Raw genomic sequence first — 12549 nt, forward strand, 5'->3', positions numbered from 1 at the left:
CTTATGATTGAGACAACGATTAATATAGTGATTCGCACCCCCTCTCTGATCGCTCATGAGGGCAATATCATTGAAATCCCCAGCTACAAACCAAGACTCAGGCATACTAATACTCATAGAATGAAGAACCTCCCAAAGTCGTTTCCGATTTGCCAGAACAGGATCAACATACACAAAGGTAAAAAAAAGGTTTATTGCCAGAAAGACTAACTTTACTATGAATAAACTGTTTATCCATACTAATAATATCAAAATGGACACGATCTGGCTTCCAGAAAAGCCAAATCCCACCAGCCCGGCCAGTAGCCTCCGATCTAACACAATTCCAGTTCCTAAACTTTTTAACCACCTCATCTGCTTTAACTCCACTAATATTAGTTTCCATTAAAACAAAACAAGAAGGATTAAACTGTTTAATTAAATCATGTACATGGATTAAACTGACCCCACCCACTACCCTAAACCATGTATTTATTAGGGGCTCTTGAGAGCCTCACCGAGGTACCAACAGGACCCCTCTTATCCGACACACCCATAGAATTATGAACAATTTTCTGTTTGCCTTTAGGCCTTTTCATACTAATTTTATTAATACCCATATTCTTCCCAATACTAGACTCAACACAGTAATTGGGAATACTAACCTCATTTAACTTGACCTTCCATTGAGAATCCTGATTTTGGGATCCAATCTGGGCTACATCTTTGGAAACAAAAAGAGGATTAACAGTCTCAACCACATTATTTGATGGCTCCGCAGATTCTAAGCCTGGCATACTTTGCTCGATGTGATCCTCAGAGTGGTCAGATTCATGGATCTCTTCAATGGTCAGAGCCCCAAATCTGGACCCTGAGGTGATGACCGGGGCAGCCCCTGAACCATCAGGTTTAGCTGGGATTGGCTTCTTAATAACAATAGGGTTGTAAACTGAATGATTCAGAGAAGTCTTGCCATTAATATACGTAGGACGATTCTGAACCACAGAAGGACATGTCCTACGTTTACCCGACCTCTTAGCAACCATCCAGGGGCCAAAATTCCCCCCCCCCTCTCCATGGGTCTCTTCAGCCCTAACAGCAACATCCTCAACAACCTCCTCCAACACCTTCTCGCTCTTAGAGCAGCCCTCGTATGTATGACCATACATACCATATTCAAAACAGATATTTTGTAAACCTTCATACTCAATAAAGTAAACCTTATTATGAACACAGAATTTTGACAAAAGGGGTTTAGCAAGGTCAACATCAATACACACTTTCGCAAACTTACCTCTAATAGCCCCAATGGTAGTTTTATCCACATGGTGAACCTTGCCCACAAACCCGCCTATCTTATTAAGAAAGCTCTCATTGTAATATTCTATTGGAAGCCCTGGGAACCTAACCCATGTCAGAATTCTATTTATCGAGCAATCGTGCGGATTAAAATTGGGCACCCATGGCCTTAAGGCCAACACTTGATTAGAAATAATGTATGGCCCCCATTAATCACAGCATTGAAATCCTCAGCCCTAGTAAATTTAATTACATAGTAGTCATTTTCTAGGTCAGTAATACTGACTTTCCCTTTCTTTGCCCACTGTGCCTGGATCCTCTGAGCAAAGTAGTTAAAACTAATTCTTTTACCAAGCACTGTAACAATTAAAGAAAGCTTCCATTTAGCCCTAAGAGCACGATTATCGGCCGAAGAAAGGCGTATCACAGGACAAAGCGGATCATCTTGGTCACCGTCCTCTTCATCAGACTCAGAAAGAACCTCCTCCAAATCCCCCTCCATCATATCTTCACCCACCCAGGGCTCCTCCTCGACAACCCCCATCACCGTATCTTTCCAAGAAACCCTCCCCATTCCAAGATTAAAATTAAACTCATTAACCAATCCTCCAATTTGAATTGAAGACCCATCCCCACTAATCCGGGTACCGGAGGAAGCCTCCTTCCCCTTCGCCAAATCATCTCTAAACTCTCCTACCCTACCCGAACTGCCGACACCCGCCTGGATCCGACCCGCCTCTGAAAACCCCCCAGCGCCAGCCCCTGCCTATGCACAATCCTCCCTGCCCAAAATCCCATCGGCCGCCTGGATCAAACCCACGCCAACCCTCATCCCTACCGCTGCGCCCCCTGCCGCTGCACCAGTAAGCATCGCCCCCTATCCCCCATCCCTACCGATGCACCCCCTGCCGCCGCACCAGTAGGCATCGCCCCCCTATCCACTCCATCACTCCCGATCCCCGCCTGTAGCGCCCCTGGCACTCGCCCCACTCCCCCCTGCCCCAACGCGGAAGGCAACCCGCTCCCCGCCAGCAAACTCCCTCTCCCCTTCCCCAATTCCTCCGATCCCCCTCCTAACCCCTCCCTTCCACTATCCGAGCCGACACCCCTTCCAGATCCGCCCTACCCCGCGCCCCACCATCTCCAGCCGCCGCCCCCTCTCCCTAGATCTCTCTCTCACCCTTTTGTCTTTCACCATGAAATCCTAGCAGAGCAATTTTTCTTTAATTTTCTTTTTCTGATTATCAATAGTATTAATCCTCTTTTTATCATTTTATCATTTATTAGGAAAAAATCAGAAACATAAGATTTGATGTAAAAAAAATTAAAAATTAATATTACCTTTTGTATCAGTAGGTCAAAAAAATCAAATATTTTATAAATATTAATCTCCAATTCTATTATCAGTCACAAAAAAATATGAAATTTTTTAGATTCAATTGATTGGAGCAGAATAAATAATAAAATATATGTGTCTTATAATAATGTATGAAATTGATCAAACTTATCAACATTAGACTTGTTAACAAGTTTATGAACAAGCTTGATTATAATATTCACGAACAACCTCAATAGAGGCTCGTGATCAAGCTCAGTAGAAGCTCGTGAATAATATCGAATATTATTTATATTTAATCATTATAATTTAATATATGACATATTTCAAAATTCTTTTATTTGACATTATAGTAAAATATAGATTAGGTTAGACGGGAACTGAAGGGATTTAGGTTTTTTTTCTGAATCATCATCAGATAAACGAGTAGCTCACGAGCTAAACCTATGAACAAGATACACGAGTTGGAGCGTGAGCAGCTCGTGAATAACGAGCTTATAAACGAGCCGGACTCAAACACAAATTTGAGCTCGAATAGAGCTTGAAGCTCGGTTCGAACTCGTTAATATTATGTTGAGCCCAAACTGAACAGATCAAAGCTCGGCTAGGTTCGCCTTGGTTCGGCTCAGCTTGATTACAAGCCTAAACATAGAGATGAAGTTGCGTTTCGGCGAGTCAGACTCAGGACTAAGACTAGGAGAGATTTGAAGTCGAAGAAAAATAGAAATAGTCTAATACATCACGAGCTGCCTGAATTTATCTATAAAAGTAGATTGGCTTTCTGAACTTTATTAGTGTCTCATAAGTTCTCTAAACTTGCTTATTTCGTATCACCAGCTTCATAAACTTGTCCATAACAATATATTAGCTCTCTGAACTTTGCAAATGTCTCATCAGCTCCTTAAACTTGCTTATTCCAAAACAACTAAATACAAAAACTATAATACTAACTCTCGATTCTCATCCATTCGATCTCTCAAACCTGCAACATTAACTCTTATAATAGATCGAAAGGTAGGAGAAGCGGAAAAGTATATCTCGAATAGATGAAGATGTATTTTTAGAATTTAGGTTTAATAAGTTTTTGTATTTATTTGTTACCGAATAAGTAAATTTAGGGAGATGGTGAGATACATGTAAAGTTTAGGGAGCTAATCTACTTTTATGGACAAGTTTAGAGAGTTGGTAATAAGAAATAAGTAAGTTGAGAGAGCTGGTGAGATACTGACAAAGTTTAGAAAGCCAATTTATTTTTATGGATATTGAGCTGGTGATGTATTAGGCCAATAGAAATTAGGCAAAAAGCATCATTAGGCCCCTAATCTTTCATTTTTTTGGTTTATTAAGACATTGATCTTTTATTTGGATATATTAAGCTTCAGATCATTTAATTTTAGTCTTATTAAGCCCTTTATGACAAAAAATAGTAATTTTGAATATAAAATTCGGTTAACAGACTGTTATTCATTACACCTACATTCAAAATCTGTATTTTTTCACTATTTGCATGCAGCTTTGGATGTGTAATATGACTGTAGAAAAACTGTAAAAACCATAATTCAAACTGTAAAAAATATTTTTTTTAATAATTTCAAATACAAATGAAGTTAATAATGTATTGTTAATAGAATTAAATGGGGTAAATTATATATGTGGTGTATAACGTTTGCCTGTTATCACACTTTGATCTACAACTTTTAATTTTGCACACTAAAGTGTACAACCTGCTGTTGACTTCCCACTAAAGTGTACATCAGGTAAAAATGACCGGTCAACCTTATTAACCACTTGGTCAACGTGACACTCCATCAATTTTCACTACTTAAAAATTAAATATGGTCCCTACATATTATTAAATTACTTTTACATCCATAATAAAAATAATTCTCAATTCCATCTTTTCTATTTTTTCACATTTTCTCTCTAGATTTTATTTTTTAATCCATTCTCTCCCACTTATATCTCTCTCTAAAACCTCTCTCTCTCCTATATCTCTCTTACTGCCATGGAAGTTGAATCCAATTTAACTTCAAAATCAACTCCTCTATCTCTCTAAAACCTCTCTCTCTCTCCTTCACCTTCCTTCCAGAATCGCTCATGTCATTCTCTTCATGACTCCATCACCGTTGTTCTCTTCAGGCGAGCGCCATCATGCCGTTGGTTTTATTCCGGCAACTACCAAAAAAAACTTAAACAACTAATAAAGAAATTAATAGTTATTTATTTTTTTCATCTTTCAAACTCTTCTATTCTCCTTTTTCCGTAACCCATCACCGGCGATACTCTTCCGACAGACCTCCTGATAAGTAACAGAGAATAAAAATTAGGGTTAAGATGCAAAAATACCCCTAACGTTTTAGGTCAGGAGCAATTTTACCCTTAACGTTTAAAATGGTGCAATTTTACCCCTAACATTGGTAGCCAAAAGCAATTTTACCCCTAACGTTGGTAATTTGGATCAATTTTAGACACTATTATAAAATACAGATATTTTTGTTCCTTATTCTGCACCAAATGCATATCAATTCGTTCTTAAAAAAAGATTTCATGTTTTTTATAATTTAATAATAGAATTGGAGATTAATATTTATAAATTTGGTAAATTTTTTGATTTTTTTTGTCTAATTCATACAAAAGACATTATATTTTTTTATTTTTTATTTTTTTCACATCCCAATATATGTTTGTGATTTGTTAGTGATAAAATGACGCACGTGTGAAGTATATAGATGACAAGATTCATGATCGAGAAGACAATTTGATGAATTATTTCTCAAATTGACCCAAATTATCAACGTTAGGGGTAAAATTGCTCTTGGCTACTAACGTTAGGGGTAAAATTACACCATTTTAGACGTTAAGGGTAAAATTACTCCTGACCCAAAACGTTAGGGGTATTTTTACACCTTAACCCTAAAAATTAATTGGAACTTTTGCCTTCTCCTAGACAATGGACATGAACTTCCTCCATTTGTTCTTGGTTAATTTTTATATCTGATAGTATCCTTGGATTGGATTAAAAATTAATTTCCATTATTCCATTCAATATCTTTATTTTTTTTTTATTTCTTTTGTGTTGGATTAAAATTGATGGAGGAATGAATGTTAATTCTAAAATGGGTCATGGCATAGATTTTAGATTTTTTTAGGTTTCAGATCCGAATTGCGGCCATTTTTGTTGGAACCTGTGACTTTACAACGAAGAAGTTTTTTTGGTGGTTGCATCAAAAATTACGAAATCTAATTAATTTAATTAGAAGATAATGAACGGAGGTGACGGTGGTTGCTGAAATAAAACCAACGGCGTGATGGCGCTTCGGTGATGGAGTCACGAAGAGGACACCAGGAGCGATTTGGAAGATGAAGGAATAAATAAGTGAATTACTATATCTTGAATTCCCACTTCTAGCCGCGTGAAAAGACCGAAATACCCTTTAGAAAATTTTCAGAATTTTTAAATCCTCTCAAACAACCTAAACTCTCTTTAATCTAATCCGGACTAATTTATCAACGAAAACATGAATCGACGGAAGGGCGGCCAAGGAAAGGGACCTATGATATGTATTTCCGTTTGATTTTGATGTTTTTTGGACGTTTTTTATATCGGATTTTGCTGTTATTCGAAATCGAAATCGGAACATGGGGCGTGTGGAGATCACGCCGTCACCTCTGGTGCGGCGTATGAACATCACGCCGCACCACAGGTGACGACGTGATAGCCTCACGCCTCACCAGAGGCGACGACGTGATATTCATACGCCGTCACCTGTGGTGTGGCGTGATATCCTCACGCCCTCACCATGGTGACGGCGTGATGCCCATACGCCCGTGTGGTGCATAGGCAATTATTTGTTTATTTTTTTAATTTAATTAAATTTTTATTATTTTTGCCTTCCCGACACGCGGTCGTGTGGCTATCACGCCTCACCGTGTCGTGGGCGTGCGGCTATCACGCCTCACCGTGTGGTCGGGCGTGATAGCCACACGCCTCACCTTGTGGTCGGGCGTGTGGCTGTCACGCCCGACCACACGGTGAGGCGTGTGGCTATCACGCCCGACCACACGGTGAGGCGTGATAGCTACACACCCGTGTGTCCAGAAGGCAAAAAAAAAGGATTTTTCCATCCCCAACTCCTAAAAGGGTATTTTCATCCATTCACGGGGCTAGGGGTGAGAATTTTAGACTGGGTATAACAACACCAATAAATAATGCTTATTCATTTCTTTATTAATTGTCTAAGTTTTTTTTAACAGTTGGCTTAATTCTATTGGGTATGGCACACCACATTAGAATTTGATGTGATGTGCCTGACACATAGTAAAAAAATTCAAAATTGATGAGGTGTCATGTTGACCAAGTGGTTAATAGGGTTGACCGCTCATTTTTACCCGTTGTACACTTTAGTGGGAAGTCAACAGAATGTTGTATACTTTAGTATGCAAAATTAAAGGTTGTACACCAAAGTGTGATAACAGGTAAAAATTGTACACCACGTATGTAATTTACCCGAATTAAATGTTCACAACTTACTAATTTAGTCATAAATGATTTAATAAGACCAAAAATAAATGATCAGAGGCTTAATCTATTCAAATAAAAGATTAACGGAGGGTTTGATATTCTATTGGGATATATACAAGGATAAAGGTTGAGATATGGATATGAATAAATGGTTGGGATAAGGATACAAATATGATAGTTGGGAATTATTATTCAATGTTTGGTACATGAGATAGAGATAGAGATAAAATAATATATTTTACTATTTTAACCTTATTTAAATGTTTAATACATCATTTGCCTCATGAACTTGTCCAGTTGATTGGCCCCCTGAACTTTCAAAGTGCCTCGATAGCCCCTGAAGTTACAGAAATGTTCAGTTAGACCCCTGAACTTGCGTAAAATATAATCAATTAATCATTCGGTTGTAAAAAAGTAAGTTAAATGCGAAAAATATGTTACACGTGTTTTAGAATGTTATTACATATTTCATAAAATGGATTAAAACATGTTAAAAAAAGAATTTCTTACATATTTAATTATATAACATTTTCTTCATTAATATTATAATCGCATACCCCGATCTTGGTCGTTTTACTTTTTTTTAGATGCGTGCAACATATCTTCCGCATTTAACTTACTTTTTTACAACCGAGTGATTAATTGATTACATTTTATGCAAGTTCAGAGGGGCTAACTGAACATTTTATGTAAGTTCAGGGTGCTATCAGGACACTTTAAAAGTTCATAGGGGCTAATCAACTATTTTGGACAAGTTCAGGGGGCAAATGATGTATTAAGCCTTATTTAAACTATATAACATTAATTTGAGGGATAAGATGAAATTTTTCATCCTATTAAAATCGCAGGAGCTTATCTCATCTCCTTATACCATCTCCTTCTGGGTGTAAGATTTGAGGGATAAGACTTATATCCATTTCTTATCTCCCTAACTTATCTCTAAAACAAACATAAGATAACTTATCTTCGTTTTTTTTATTTCTGTCTCTGTGTTTTTATTCACTCTAACAAAATACCCTGTAAGGATTTAATGAACCAAAAGATGAAAAATAATTGGGTTAATTTTAAATATAACCCATGCGGTTTCAAGTTTTAGCAAATAAATACACGTGGTTTAATTTCGAGCAAATAAATACATGTGGTATGCTCCGTTTTTAAAAAACACGGAAACGGATGATAACGCCGTCTATATGCGGACGTGGTCGAGGGTAATTTAGTTAATAAGTGTTAATTTCAAATAAATTGTTGTGGTTTGCGTGTTTTTTGCAAATAGGGATCTGTGGTTTGGATATTTTTGCAAATAGGTACCTATGGTTTGGATGTTTTTGCAAATAGATACCCGTGGTATAACAAACCATAAACAAAAGCTTAATTTAGACAAATACCCGTGGTATAACAAACCATAAACAAACGTTTAATTTATGCAAATAGGTACCCGTAGTATAACAAACCACAATATTTGCCTAAATTAAGCATTTGTTTATGGTTTGTTATACCACGGATACCTATTTGTAAAAATATCCAAACCACGGGTATCTATTTGTAAAAATATGCAAACCACATGTACCTATTTGTAAAAAACACGCAAACCACAACAATTTATTTGAAATTAACTTTTATTGACTAAACTACCCTTGGATACGTCAGCATATAGACGGTGTCTTTACCGTTTCCGCATTTTTGAAAAACGGAGCATACCACAGATATTTATTTGCTCGAAATCAAACCACAAGTATTTATTTGCTAAAACTTAAAATCACAGGGGTTATATTTGAAATTAACCCAAAAGAATTTCAACGTGTGTACTTTTTTTTTTGGAACAATACTTTTTAACTAATGCCTTTTCAAATTTAATCATATTTACATAATTGTCCTTCTGTCTTTTTCGTTGCAGATCAAATAATAAAGATTTGTCCTTTTTTTGATAAAAGAAAAAAAGATTTGGCCTTTTTAAATTTTTCTTGCTTCTTACAAAGGTATGCTTTTTGAATTTTGAATTTACCGTTTCATTGCCGGCAAACAATGTTGTTACAAGTTTGTTCAAAATTAACTAAGGCAATACTGAATTTTATGGTTGTTTTAAAATGTAACTAAAATTTAATTTGTTCAATAAAATTATTTAATTTTAAGTTTTGTCTGTCAATTTTAGTGGTTGAAAGGCATCGAAATGATGATATTAGTAATACATGTTATATGAGACAACTCAAATCTCTGACCGAATTAAATGAGACGAGTAAGGGACGGGTAATTCCCGTCCCGTTTTATTATGGGGTGGGGACGGGGACTAATATGTGCCCTGTTAGCAGGGACGAGGCGGGGATGGGAAAGGGTATCCCCGCCCCTCGGGGATCCCCGAACCCGCCCCATATTGTGCCCCGTGGGGATTCCCGACGGATTACCCGTTTGATCCCCGATAACATATTATTAATCATAGAAAATAAAAAATACGCATAGAAAAACTTGAATCTATGATTAATCTGATCCAAATGTTTTACCTCTATTTCACTCTATATCTATTTGTTCATCATATTTAGGGATGACAACGGATAGTGTACCCACGGGTACCCGGCACTACCCGACCCTAATGGGACTACCCGTACCCTATATAAAAGGGTATGGGATCAAAATAATTACCCGTTAGGGTAACGGGACGGGTATGGGAATACCCCCAGGGTACCCGGTACCCGTTACCCGTCATAATTCTTTTATATATTAAGAAAATTATTGTTTTTTTAGATGTAATATTTGAGATTTTAAACCCCAACTTTTTGTTTTTCAACCATTGAGTGATACCACTAAGCTATTTATTCTTATTGATTAAGGTTCAATTTGTTCAATTTTTAGATAAATGATTTATTAAATTTATACTTTGTTAAATTTGTAATATTTTTTTATTTTATTTATTGATTCTTAACGGGTAAGGGTACCCGTGGGTACCTGCGAATTAAATGGGAAGGGTATGGGATGCAAAAATATACCCGTTAGGGTAATGGAACGAGTACGGGTAATTAAAAAATAAACGGATAAGGGTTTGAGATTGACACTACCCGCGGGTACCCTACCCGTTGCCATCCCTAATCATATTCTCTTCTTTTCTTTATTTTTTTCTCTATTCTTTTCATTTATTTCTTTTTTCATATATTCTTTTAAACTTTAAATGGGTAAATGGGATACCCGCAGGGCAGGGACGAAGATGAATTTTGTCCCCATTTGTTTCGCGGGACGGGTAGGGGAATTCCCAATTAACGGGGATGGTAACTTCAATACCCACCCGCCCCGTTTACATCCCTGATTGTTCCGTTGATACCTTCAACTTCTGAAGTGCAAGAAGCAAAGCCTGAAAAAGTCATTGAATACTAGTGGTAGTTAGGGAATAATGTTCAAGGAAGTTGTTAGAGAATAGCGTAGCCCATTAGTAGGAATAGGAGCATTTTGGGTATAAGATAGTAGTACTAGCATTAATATGAGTGTTAAGATCCTCAAAATTGAACTATATTTTGTTTAAGATTCTCTATATAACAGAAAAAATTGGTTTTAGGAAAAAAAAATAGAAATTTAGATTTTAGGCCAAAAAAATTTAGAATTTTGGGTTTAAGGAACGCTTAACTATCCAAAATAATTAGAATTTCGGATTTAGAGATAGTCTAATAGACAAAAAAAATTAGAATTTTGGGAGGGCCTAATAGGACCTCGATCAATTTTGGAGGTGTTAATTTAGTATCCGATCTAAATTTCTTAGAAATAAAGGATCAGAACCATTACAACTTCAAATTTTGTAAAGACAGTGAACCGAAACTACTCATGATCATAGTGGTTTCGGTGGCCGAAGGAGCCCGGACCCCTTCCTATATCCGCCTCTGGACATAACCTACAATTATAACGTGATATTAGGGGTGTTCAAAAACCGAACCGAACCAAAATAACCAACCGAACCGATGAATTTCGGTTCGGTTTTCGATCTATTAGGTTTGGTTTCGGTTTTAAATATTAAAAATATTGGCAATATCGATCGGTTCGGTTTTTATTACAAAATAACCGAATTAACCGAACCGACCGAAATAGAGATTAATTAGATTTATAATTTAGATAGAGACTTTATATGACCGAGACTTTGCATTTTCCTCCGACCATCCAAAGAACGTAACTATATATAATTTTTTTTTTTATCAATGTTAAGTCTAATACATTAATATTGTTCTACTAAGAAAAATAATACATTAATATGGTTGAAACTTTGCACTAGTACTGATCAAATCAATAACATTAGTGTAAATTATGGTTGTAATGCGAATTGTGGTCGTAAAAGTTTATGTTGTATGCTATTCAACTTGCGTAACTATTTTTAAAATTTTAGATTAAACTAAATTAATTAAAACTTATAAAATTATAAATATTAATTTATTTTATTTTAACTAGTTAGTATGTGTTAAACCGAAAACCGAAAACCGAACCAAACCAATCGAAATAATCGATTCAGTTCGGTTCGGTTTACTAATATTATTCGGTTAGGTTCGGTTCTCATTTTAGGTGTTATTCAGTTTTCGGTTATTTTGGTTCAGTTCGGTTTTCCGACCGAACTGACCAATGCACACCCGTAGGTGATATAGTTATAAATAAATTTTTAAAAGTTAATTTGTATAAAAAGCAAAAACTGCAGACAATTAGAAAAGAACATAAAGCCCAAAAAGTGCACAATTGGAGAAGAAAAAGAAAAACGCAGAAGAAAACAAAAATATATACGGTCGCAGCAGGGTTCGAACATGGAATCTTTGGCTGATTAAACAAATGCTCTAACCAAGTGAGCTACGTGATAGCTTGAGTTTATTTTATAAAAATAACATACATATAAATAATCATTGGAATCAGAAAAAAAGAACGCCGTTGCCGGGGATCGAACCCGGGTCACCCGCGTGACAGGCGGGAATACTTACCACTATACTACAACGACTTCGATGTTTATATGTCAAACTTTTATTATTTATCTGTTGAAACATATGATGATATATTTTCTTACATGCAAAAGCCATCCACTGTCCTATCTATCTATATATTATCATATTTATCATTACTAAAACTGTTCATGGCCGGGTTGGTCGTCTAAAATTGATTAGTTCAGTCCAGTCCAGTCCAGTCCGCTGTTAATTTAGGCGGGTTTGGACTCAAAAATCAAATTTCAAAACCAGCTCATATAAACCCACCTAAATATATATGTATAGATTTTAATAATAAAAAATTAAAATTATACTTAAAAATAAGTATTAATATATAAATTTAATTAATTAATATTAATAGGCGGGTTGGACAGAACCGGCCCGTGCTATTTTTATAAATTCCAAACCTGCCCAAAAAAGAGATGGGCTTGGACCGAACTGGGTCTAGAAATAAATTTTCATGTCCAAACCTGCACTTATTT

The 12549-nt window shown here is 36.2% G+C and overlaps 1 non-coding gene across 1 annotated transcript; it reads right to left on the minus strand.

The window, feature by feature from the left end:
• Positions 1-12012: 12012 nt before the first annotated feature.
• TRNAD-GUC (transfer RNA aspartic acid (anticodon GUC)) lies at positions 12013-12084 on the minus strand. The gene has a single exon. It is a non-coding gene; the product is annotated as a tRNA-Asp (tRNA).
• Between the last annotated feature and the right edge of the window lie 465 nt (positions 12085-12549).

This window comes from Euphorbia lathyris, chromosome 1, assembly GCF_963576675.1.
Source record: "Euphorbia lathyris chromosome 1, ddEupLath1.1, whole genome shotgun sequence".
Lineage (NCBI taxonomy): Eukaryota > Viridiplantae > Streptophyta > Magnoliopsida > Malpighiales > Euphorbiaceae > Euphorbia > Euphorbia lathyris.